Below are 12,288 nucleotides of genomic sequence, written 5' to 3'. Positions count from 1 at the left end.
CAAATACCTCTAGCTTTTATCAGGCCTCTTATCATCAGCGGCTATACATTTTCCCTCCCACATGGTTACATTCCTTTTGCAGTCCTCTGAATGTTTTGTATCCACTACTGGCAGATTCTGAAAAACCCTTATACAGATGGACTAGTCATTTGAACCAGGTCAATCCCTCCACTTAGCGAAGAACATCGAGAGAAAAAAATAAAGCCTTTCATTTTCAGGAGGTGTTTTTTTCTCTTCCTGAAAATGACATTGCCTTGCTGGAAACGGCAACATCCATTGAGTGTGTCGGGTTTGTCTTTCTCCAGGATTTTTAGCCATCATCTCCCAGTAAGTTATACTTTTAGCGATGCCCCTGCTGTGGACCCTGCTGTTTCCACTAAAGCAAGACGTGACTCGGTGTCAAGTCTATACAGTGTTTTTTTTTTTTTTTTAAGTTTTTCTTTTCTTTTGGAACTCCCTAAGCTCACTCCACTCTGAGTAGTGCAGTTAACTGAACAGCAGGCTGAAAGATAATTTCGAGGTGGCTTATTGATCAGATCCCTCCAGGAAAGTCTTCTGGCTTCTGTCACAATGGTCAGTTAGACAGCAGCACAGCACTGAGATAAGCCGTTCCAGACATTCCAGCTGAGAAAATACTTGCAAACATGAGTGGACGAACCTGAATCTTGAGGTGAAGCTTTGGCTACTTCCTAACTATGCCATTAAAGTGCTCTAATTGTTAGAACTCGCATCGACCGACCACAACCTCAAAACACCTGCACATGTTGTTATAATGCGATGTTCTGCTGGGAAACCTTGGGTCATGGTACTCATGTCGATGTTATATTGATGCCCATCTAAGCACTGTTGCAAAGATAGCACACTCCAATTGCAGTGGTCTACCCAGCAGAACAGTTTAACCCAACACCAATGCAAAGAATCCTGCTAAAGAAACACGACAAAGACATTGATCTGGCTTCCAAACTTCCCAGATCTTTATCTGACTGCATTTTCACCCCTCAAGCCTGCAAGGATCATCCATCAATGTCCTGATGCCAGATATGACAGGACAATATTAGGAAGGTGGTTTTAATGTTTCTGCAGATTTATGTATGCATGTGGTTCAAATTACACCAATTTACGGTGAAATGTTGGTGTTATAATTCATGGAAATGCAATAATGAGGTGTAACTCATCAATCCAATGCATTTCACAAGGAGAAACTGGTCACATACTGTTGGCTGGGTGTCATCGATAAGATAGTTGTTGTGAAAAATGACCCAAATGACTGAGCTAATAAGAAAATCAGCATGAAAGAGTTCATTTATGCTCAAAACAGTGTGAAATATGGAAGTATTGTGAGGAAAATGTTCATCAACCCCAGAAGGAAATCCACTGCTAAGCTTAGAGGGTGTAATAAGTCTTTAGTGCCAGATTTTATGAAGGTCGAGGATGGTTTTGCACTGAAACTGCAGTTCATCCAGTTTCAGTTTGGGAATCGATGGCGGCTGATAGAGACGAACAGACTCATGGCTTTGAAATGACACTATCACATAGTTCTGCTCACAGTTTTCCAGAGGAACAGATTAAACAGCCGTCCGTTTCAGTAATCCTGTGTAGCCGATCAATAACACTGATTAAATCCTGTATTGACACGTTTGTCAGGAGTAAATATCTGCCTATTTACTCTGCAGTTTTTACGAAAATGAGTTCTGACTGTGGCAAGCCAACCGTATGTAAATATATGTATTTATTCTGTCTCTATATAGATGGTAAAATGTGCTAGAGAATAAAATGCATTCCCCAGACTGTTATTCCTCCACCGAATACAGCAGAGTCAAGGGGTTGCTCAGCCACCTAGTTTCACTGATGTGCAGCTCAGCTCTGTTGCATCAAGTTACATATTCACTTCTGCATTTTTTTTCTTCAGTCTCCTCATTCCTTCCAGCTTTCATCCTCTCCTGCTCTCCTCACTATTTCTTTCCTCCTCCTCTTTAATATCACAAACTGTGACAACATCAAAGCGAGGCCCACCAGAGACAAACAACTGACTGGAACCGACCACAGGTCTCCACTCTGTCTCTCTGGTGCCACTGTTACGCCTATTAACCACGAGCTAATTACCGAGTCACTCTCCCCGCGGGATTGGCTGCCCCACGCTAAGCTAATTAGCATGCACCTGATTGAATGGGCAGGGTTGGCTGTGCAAGTGGAACTGAGGTTTTGCAGACATGGGGGAAAAAACAAAAAAAGGGGGTAAAATTAGAACAACTTGGGACGACAGGACAGAGAAGAAGTCGTCAGAGAAGCAGCTATGCTAACATTTGCACTAACTGCAATCAGAGTCGTGCAGAATAGGAAGGTGTTTGGAAATCTCTCAGATGTGACGCTTACAGATTAGTTGACGGCTTTGGGCGGCTGTTAGATTAACAACCTAATGGGACCCAAATCGGATTCGTGTTTTATTTGTTCTTCTTCATTAGCCACAGCGGAACAGTAGCTTTGTGTAGCTCGTCATCCGGGTAGCACTAAACTGGGATCTTACACGGGTCGTTATGCTGCCGGAGCTCCGTGGCGCCACTGCAGTGCAGGAGTGCTGCAGCAGATAATAAGCGCTACCAAAGATAGCTTCAGTTTGCTGGGCAGCCGCAGAGGAACAGGCCTGTCAGCGAGACCACCCACTTGTGGAGAGGAACACAGCGGCGACATAGAGACAGAGTAAAAGCCACTTAACTGACAAAGAAAATGAAGAAGCTGATGCTCTGTAATCGGCCAACGTGGCAATCTAAAGGGTGGACACGATGTCACCGTGCATGTGCTTTATTTATGGGTCGTTCCAGAACTGGAAGACATTTTACGTCCCACCCATCAAATTTCAAATAATCCATGTACAAAATCCTAAAACATGCAGTTGTTGTGTAAATATACTTGTCCTGAGACCAAATCTAAAAAAAACTAGGAGAAAAGAATGTTTGAAAATGTTTTTAAAATACCAAATAAGTCTGGAGTTCTTCCTAAAATGACATTTTTCTCTTGTCCCACCTACCTGATGACCAAATTGAACCTGAAATAAAACTGTTAAAATGAAATTTAAATCTCCTTTTTTTGGTATTATTTTTTTCATTGATGTCTCTTGTAATTGTGGGAACATTTTTTTTTAAATCAACATAATATGTTAAATAATAATTATCATGCATGGAATGTAAGTCCCACAACAACCTGTTAGCAGAACCTTTTTAGCTGGTAGAAGAAGAAGAAAACAGTGAATCACATGAAACGCTGGAATTAACGTCATCAGTTTTCCTAAAGAATGGGTAGAACAAAGCTGTGTCCTCTCTTCTATTTTTCATATTTTCATAACATTGTCAGCCTTGATTGAATGTCTCACTCTACATCATATTATCAGGATCAGACTAATTCTTTGGACTGTTTTCCATCAGTCAGTTTGTCCTCTTGGTCAGCAGTAACAGCTAAATATCTAGCTTCTACTGCTGAGAAAAAGATCACATTAGCATGGATTAGCAACCCTGTTACTGTGATTAGAGTAGGGTTAGCAAACAACACAGAAAACATGGAATAAAAATGCTACCATTGATGTGGAAGCTGAACCAATCAAGCCTTTGATAGTTTATTATCTATTATTGATGAATATGGAGCAGAAAATTGTGAAAGAGAAGGTTTATTTTTCAAACATTTTGAAGCCCAAATGTCCTCCAATTCTGGAATGACCCATATACAAACATGCTATTCTTCTTTTCCTTTCAGCCATCACTTATTCATCACCTCTGTTGCTGCACCAACACGCCCGTTGACATTTGCACCAATCACCACTCTTTCTCTTCTGGGGATACTCTGCATCACTCCAACAAACTCCCCCCAGAATTTCTCCTTCTCTTCGAGCTCACACTAACAGCACTGAACGTCTCAGCTTCTAGCCCCAGACTCGTCACTCTGACACCTCCAGAACGTTCTCAACAACGTCTTTCTTCAAGACAACTCCATGCCAAGGTAAAAAAGCTTGAACCTTGCTCCTAAATTCTCACCTTGCTGCCTTTCACACACTATAGCCTCCTTCCTCCTCGGCATCATGCCAAAAAGCTCGCTAGATTCTCCTGTCATCATCCCAACATTCAAAGTCGCTACTTTCCATCCTAGACTCTTGACTTCACTCTTCTCCCTGCCTACAAACTTCTTCCTGTCCTTCAACCAACATGGAAGTCGTAGGATTGGTTTGAATATTTGTCTGGGCATAGGTTTAACATCGGATGACCTTCCTGACACAACGCTCTGCTTTTATTTCCACAGAGGACACTGGCTGAGGCTGCATTTATATGCAAAATGTTATTAGAAGCATGCAAATGTGTGTGAACATGCATAGAAATCTTGTCTTCGGAGGCCAAACATGTTGGAAAATGTAAGAAAAAGGATGTTTCTGAGCGTCTCAGCCTCCACATTGCAGGCGCTGTGTGGTACATAGAAATACACACAGCATGCACAATGAGGAGGCCTCAACGCACTGTTTCAGGCTAATCAGCGACTTGATGAACCAACAAATGAGGATGACCTCCTGGTGACCGACACAACAAAGGAGCAGAGGGTTTACTGCCGGATTCGTCCATCATCACTTGGTGTGCTGATCCTGAGCTGATATAAATCACATATTTCTACGTAGAACTTCAGAAAATTAGGTTTGCATATGACTGCAGACAGGCAATTATGCACATTCATGTGTTAATCTGATGCACCTGTGGTTAAAACTATGTCCGTTCCCCTTAAACCTGCACATACGTTCCACAGCGGCTCATTTAATGGACACACAGGACTGTATAAATGAGCTCTTGCACCCTCCTGCAGCCGCCACCACTCTCACTCTGCTAACAACCACAGGACACTGTGACAGGTGCAGAGATGAACTTCCCTCCATGTCCTGAGCTGAGGATGAACACTCTCAGACTAATTGGGGAGAAAAGAAGTGGAATGTCCACTTTGTTGTGACAGTCAAGGACAGGGTACCCTTGTTAAGACCCAACTTTGAACAAACCCTGATCATTAAACCTAAAGACAATACAGGGGAATATGGTAATAAATAATCTAGCTGGGTTGAGAATATGTTCCTGCAGCAGTACAGGAGTCATTAAAGTGATGGATATGTCCATGTAGTGTATTTTAAATGGATTCATTGGAACTTGGTATGAACTGCAGTGTAAAAAAAAATACATTTAAAATGTGAAAAGAGTTTTCCTGGTAGTAGTTTTCATAGTTTTCATAGCATTTTAGGGGGAACTCTGAGAAAAACACTATTTAGGGCTGAAAAAGTTGATTTCCTACCGATATTCCTGCTAAAGCTAAAGGAATGAAGCTATTTGGAAGTAATTATAGCATAATATACAGTAGTTTAAGGGAAGGATTACAAATAAAGACAAAAAATATCAGTAGCTTTTTGCATTTTCATCATCTTGTGTTACTTTCTGCATTTACATGTCTGTAGAAGCTGTTAGCTGAGCTGGAATCTCAGATAGCAGCTCTACCTAACTGGTGATGCTGTTTATTGGCTACACAGAGAACCTCATTAGCCTCCATGCATCTACTGGATATCGTAGCTTCGTCTTATCAAAGTAAACGATGCACAGTGAACGTTTCACATCCTACAAATGATCCTTTTCCCCCTTCGGGCGGATCTGTAAACACCTTGTAGTTCAGTTCTTTATTGGTTGGGAGATGAACTGAACAAGAGCAGATTCTCAGAGGGCCTTTTAAACTGAATTAAGCCAACAGGTTATTAATACTTTTGACGTGGATTATAATACTGAAGATCAACCATCACAACACATTCGTATTAGAATCTGTTTCTTCAGCTGTGGAGTTACCTTTGAGTCTCTAGTCTGTGAAGAAAAAATACCTTTCAGAGGATTTATCATGATTGAATCTGCACAAGTTAATTAGGAGAATTAAAACCATGAGAAAGGATATTGTTTGCTTATTTTGTACGAAGACGAAGCAGTATTTGTTTGCTCTGTACGTCTCCCTGCTCACCTCATTAGTGCCGACAGAAGCATCGGTTTCATTCATAAACGTCTCTCTGCTGCCCTTTGCAAACCTCGGCGTCTCCTTCCACCCGATGACTCAAGACTCCCAGACGCCTTCCCATGAAACGCGCCGCCGAGGTTCTGCTCCAGACGCAGACCATGTGGGCGATGGACTCTGAGTCAGCCTCAAAACTGCATTCAAAGGATTATTCTGCATCCTGAAAAGCGACATTTCTCCTGGGCCGGTTGTGTAGTTCGGAAAACACTGCAGGTTTTACTCGCAAACGAAGACACTGAAACTAAACAACATTCCTTTGCATTGTTACCGTTTGACAAAAGCCATGAGAGAGTTTTCAAAATGATATCGAGCATGTAGTAGTGTGCACTCGGTTTCCATGACGACCAAGAGTACTTGTGTCTAAAACACTCCAGATAAACTCCCACAGCACCGCCAGAGAGCTTCATACGGACTTTTTATGCTGAGAGGACCAAGTACTTCCTTCACCACCACCCTGTGTATGATCGTTCTGATGTTATTAGCAACACAAGAGTGAGGATATCTTTACAAAAAATGCAAAACTACCTGACCAAAAAGAAAACAAATTACATTATTTGACTGTAGTGTTGTAGTTAGTGTGGTTCGTTTTTTTTCTTTGAGAGTATTTTGGGAATCTTGTAAGAGTTTCCTTTTGTGTTCTTTTCCTTATGTTTCAGTTGGATGTTTTGTGTGTTTTTTGTACAGTTCAGTTTTGTCTACTTTTGGGAGTTTTTCTTTTCAGTCCCGTCTCATGTTGCAAATACTAAATTTGTAAGTACTTGGATTACGTATTTTTGATAATAAAAGATAAATAAAAGCAGATCATTGCTCTGGACTGAAACATCTCAACCTCTAGATGGATTTCCATAAACCTCTCTAGACTTTCAATTTAGTTTCAGTGAAATGTCTTAGTAATGGTTGGAAAAATTCCTGTGAAACGTGGTGCACACATATAGCGTCTCCAAAACAAGCTGCACTGCCATCATACTGGCCTGATATTTAGCACGCTTTGTGTGCAGCAAATGTTAGCATGCTAATGTGCTAATTAGGAGGAATCAGCTCATTAATGCTAATCAAAGCACTGAAATTAGAGCTGAAATGTTGCCCAAAAAACTGATCCCTTTCCTGGACCCACTGATGGTCTCAATTAAAACAGTGCATGTAGTCAATAATTACACCAGCTGGAACGTTACATCTGTTTTAACATGGCACTGTTGGTCATTGCGTGCATGTTAGCATCATATATAGTAAAAAGTAACATAAGTGCTTTTCTTCTCTTATAACTAAACAAAATCTACTTTCAACACACAATATACCAAAGTGTATGTTTTCTACTTGATATTGATAATACTCAGACAAATCATGGCAGTAAAATGTTATAATCATTGGGGCAGTTACTGTGAAAAGGCTAATTAGCAGCCTGCCTGATTATTGGATCCAATATTCAACCTTTTTCTAAATTATCAGTCCAGTTGTTTTACTCTTTTACAATTCCCAATATAAATTATGATAAAAATTTGCTATTTACTATATATCTTGGCAAAGCCATGCCCACAGCACTGTCTGATTGGTTACACGTCGTTAGTAACAGCCAATCAACACTAAAGGATGGTGTTAACTCGCATTTCATTTAAAGTTTTGTACTAGAGTTTGACACTAAAACTCAAAACGTAAATCTGTTCAAAATATCAATAATCAGTCTTCTTGATTACTAAATATTCATATTGGTTTTGTTACATTGCTGTCAATATTTCCCTACAAGGAGTTAAAATTTTAATAAACATAAAAATAGTCTCACATTGTGGCATTAGCCTGTCAATTTCCACTTATTTTTCATGTCCTGTGTTGATTCTCATTTACAGTTTGTCCTCAGCTCTGCTTGGAATGCATTATTCATACTGATTGGACTGTTTTGGCAACGTAAAATAAACTGAAATTGACTTTCATCCACCGTTTCTTTGAGTGTACAGGCTGTTTTATCAGTCAGACCTGCGAATCTTTGAATACAGGTTCTGTATCATCTCTGTAACCTTTAGTGGAGGTGGATGATGAATCCAGCAGCGCTCAGGGAGCAGCACTGTAGGTGTTTCTGTCACCGCTAGACTTTAATTATGCAGCAGCAGCTGCTAAAACAGGACAAAACAGGATCCTTCATGTAAAATAATGTACTGGTACTTTAAACCACGCTTAGGGAAACTATATGAGATCAAAACAAACATTAAATCGGCTTTAATGGCCAAACCTGACTGCACTCTCTGCGTTAACTCTGGTTTTTGTGTCAAAGAGCTTCAGCGTTTAAACTGACCTCAGCTTATCCTTTATCTAAAACATAGAGCTGATTTAAATTCTGTATGTTTGACAACCTTGTATCCACTTTTAGATTCTTCCAAAGCGTTACATCTGTGTACAAGTGTGTAGACTCTATGTTGAGGAAAAAGGCGTCTCTCCTAACAGGCCGATATAATCAGGCCTTTAGGCCAACATTATCGGATGAAAGCAAACAAGTAGTTTTGAATAGATGAATACGTAAAACCGGCAAAGACGTCTGCTGTGTGTGAGCCCGAGTGCTGTGGAGGAAGTTAAACAGAAGTCATGTTGGAAGGAACGGGGAAAAAAGAAGGCTTGACGAGTGAGTTCATGTTGCCAAAGTCGGTTCTCCTGCCTCACCTGCAGGGTCACGAGGCTAATAACAACATGCTACTAAGCCGCGAGTGAATCATTCTCCTCCTCCAGGGGCTGAGGCATCCCGATAGTAATTTGCAATTATATTAAAAGCCGTCAAGTTTCCCGTCTTGTTCTCAGACTCCGCTGGGAACAGTTGAGTCATTGTGGACCAGTGTGAGTGTTGCATGTATGTTCCTACGAAGCTCTACAGATGTCAAGATTTTCACTTGTAAAGACAATTAAGCTGAACATGCAATCAGAAGGAGCATGTTTAGAGACATTTTTTGCAACCTCAGTGTCAGTGGTGACATTCCAACAACGGAGCACAATCTAAAAGCACACAAGACAATCAAATCTGTAGTTTACCTCTCTGTGACGCCACCAACAGGTTTCCCTAACAGCCAGTTTGAAACTCCTGGCTAATTAAAAATACAAGCAAAAAAGATGGAGTGCAAGTGGAGCCATAGGTTAATCAAAGTGTTCCACAATTAGAAAGAACTATAAACCTTAATATTATCTAAACAAGTGAGTTATCTAAACATTTGCCACCCATACTGTTGTCATGAATGAGAAAATGATCCACAGATACCAAAATAATGTTGGTATCAGGCTGTAAATGTCAGTATTTCTGCTGTAAAGCTGGACATTTTAACATAGTGGTCTGTGAGGACTGAGTTGTTTTTAGAAGTTGCCTCTAGTGGACATTTGAGGAACTGCAGTTCTTGGACACTTATGCAATGGTGTCATTTTTGGTATTACATGCTACATGCTAGATTTAATCCTTCATTACACAGGTCAACCACATGTTCATACAACTAGAACAAGTCAAACAGCTCAATCTAGTTGTTTTACTTTTGTCCACACACAGTCTAATATATATTCATTAAAAACTAATTGAAGCTGATAGATAGATAGATTCATTTAGGCAATCTTTTCTGCTGGTTCTAATATTTCACTAGTTAATTGATGAGATCTGGTAACATTCCTACAACAGAACGCAATCTAACAAAGCACAGAGTGCAAGTGGAGCAACATGTTAATCAAAGTGTTCCACAATTCAGCACAACTTTGAACCTTAATACAATTACAACAGGCGAGTTTTATAAACATTTTCCAACCATACAGTCATCATGAATGGGAAAATTAGCTACAGAAATCAAAATAATGTTGGTATCAGGCTGTAAATGTGAGCATTTCTGCTGTAAAGTTGGACATTTTAACATGAGGATCTGAGGACTGAGTTGCTTTTAGAGACTGCCTCTAGTGGACATTCAGGGAACTGCAGTTTGTACACTTCTGCACTGGCATCATATGCTAGTTTTAGATTTAATCATTCATTACACAGGTGAACTACATGTTCAAGCAGCTAGAACAATTCAAACAGCTCAGTCTAGTTGTTTTACTTTTGTCCTCACAGTTTAATGTATATTCATTAAAAACTCATTTTTGCTATTTTCTTTCAAATTTCAATATTTTAAAATAGAATTACTGTGAATTTACCATATTTGCTATGCTACACACAGATTCGCTGTGTTTTTTCTCCTCATTTTCCTGCATTTTGTGTCGATTCAAACTGCAATAAAAGCTCTAATTTCTGCACATAGTTGGATTGTCAAGATAAATGACAGTTTTTGATATTTTACTCAGCAAAAACTGGATTCTTCGGCTGTAGGAGAACAGTGACATTTCCTAGAATTACTCCAAATCTTGAAAATAGTTTGGGAATTGTAATTAATTTCTCTCCCTTTTCTGAGCAAAATCTGGCTCCAGTTTTCTCACGTCAAACATCTTTTCGTAGACACCCCACCCTCATTCATCCATCATATCTTCAAACTTTAGAGAAGCTTTAACTGTATTTACTGCACCTCTGGATGGACCAGTCGTCCTCTGGTTCGTCTCAGCAGGTCTGGAAGTTTCTGTCACCTCCTCTTATCTCTGCATCTGTGGAAGCCAGTAAAAAAAACAAAGCGGCATCTTTACTTTGTGCTGAAGCTTCTCTGACAACCAAATTTAACACCCCGACCGCCATGAAGCGTGTGTAGGTGTGTTTGGATTTGGGGAGGCGACCTGTTTGTAAGAGTGTGTTCATGTAGCAGCCTGAAGAAGAAGCACTCCGACGCGGTAAAAGATCAAACGCTGGAATTCTTCTTTTTGTTGTACCTGCAGTCGAGTTTTTTTTTTCTTTTTCCAAGAACTAGTGAATCTGGTTAGCGGTGAAGAATATCACACACGTCTTTCACACACATGCTCAGATCACAACAGCATGAAATCAGAAATGTTGATTCTAAGCATCAGTTTCACATGCTTTAGTGTAAAACACAAAATAGTACCAAGCGCTTTCCACAAGGCACTTGGGTTATGCATTAGTCCAGTTAGACTGTCTTATTAGAATAATCTGGTTCAGAGAGCAGAGCTGGAACAAGTTCACACCAAACCTATTGGCCTGTGGGTTCAGTGTTAATAAATATACATCTAATAAACACTGGAATATGAAGCGGCGCTGACAGAACTCTACATTAATTTGAAACTGCTCATTAGGGTGCAGCACAAAACTGCAGATACATTTTTTACAAACCATCCCTGCTTAGTCAAACTCCCACAACACTGCTCTAAACACATTACAGCTCTTTTTACATGTTGAGTAGTATTCTCCATAAACGTTAGTTTAAATTAGGCCCGTAGTAAATGTGCAGTGCCCCTTTAAAGCATCTACAGAGGATACAGGGTCGGTGCTAGAAAAAGTATTAAACCTGCTTTTTTAACATGATTCATGTTCAGTTTAACTTGACTTTTTTTCCTTTCATGTCAAAGATTTTCTACAAAGTAAAGGACAGGAATTCACATTTTTGAATAAGCGACTGCAGAAGTATTCACCCTTTTCAAGTCAGTATTCAGTAGATGCATCTCGGGCCACTTAGTTCTAGTGTGACAGTGAAAAAAGTTTCTTCACAGGAGTCATGGGTGTCTTGATGGCCTCCCTCGCTAGTCTCTTTCTTGCAGCATCACTCAGTTTGAGGACAACTTGTTGTCAGCAGATTTAACATGCTGGATTTAACTGGACTTTAAGGGATCTTCAGTGAGTTGGAAATGTTGAAAAACAATTTTTCAACATTTACTTTTTACTACAGTCCCTTTAAACCCACTTACTGCACTCAGATCTCCATCACATTAATGGTGGGGCTTGTTTGCACTAATTGGCTGCATCTGTGTTTAATTAGATGAGTCAATACTGACCAATCTTTTACATTTTTAATTAACTGATGTCATTTTTGCACAAATCCGTTTTCAACTTTCACATGAAAGAGAGAAATACTGTCAAAAAAAAAAAATCAAACTTAAATTGAGCATTATTCAATGTTGAAAAACACAAAAAACGGAAAATATTTACAGGCACTTTAAAGGAGACTGGGGTTTATATTCCATTATTTTCAAGCTGTCTGGCTTAGCTAAATGCAATTTAGATTTGGGAAAAGATAAAGGTTTGAGTTCAGGTAGACCCTGTTACAACCAGTTTCTGTTACCATGACAACTCCTGCCCTGCGTAATCTGTGACTGGTTAGCTATAAGGTAACATTTGGAAAG

General features: G+C 39.8%; 1 protein-coding gene across 3 annotated transcripts in view; it reads right to left on the bottom strand.

Annotated features, from left to right (window-relative positions):
• Positions 1–12,288, bottom strand: part of htr2cl1 (5-hydroxytryptamine (serotonin) receptor 2C, G protein-coupled-like 1) — a 253,162-nt gene that overhangs the window by 159,007 nt on the left and 81,867 nt on the right. For 2 of the 3 annotated variants that reach the window (XM_055007622.1, XM_055007623.1), the window contains one exon: positions 10,572–10,647. The exons of the other annotated variant lie outside the window; for it this stretch is intronic. The gene's annotated coding sequence lies outside the window, so the exon portion shown is untranslated. The remainder of the gene's footprint in view (positions 1–10,571; positions 10,648–12,288) is intronic. 3 annotated transcript variants of the gene reach the window in all.

Source organism: Amphiprion ocellaris, chromosome 23 (genome assembly GCF_022539595.1).
Source record: "Amphiprion ocellaris isolate individual 3 ecotype Okinawa chromosome 23, ASM2253959v1, whole genome shotgun sequence".
Classification (NCBI taxonomy): domain Eukaryota; kingdom Metazoa; phylum Chordata; class Actinopteri; family Pomacentridae; genus Amphiprion; species Amphiprion ocellaris.
The sequence above is the reverse complement of the archived record's forward strand: the minus strand, read 5'-3'. Positions and strand labels throughout refer to the sequence as shown.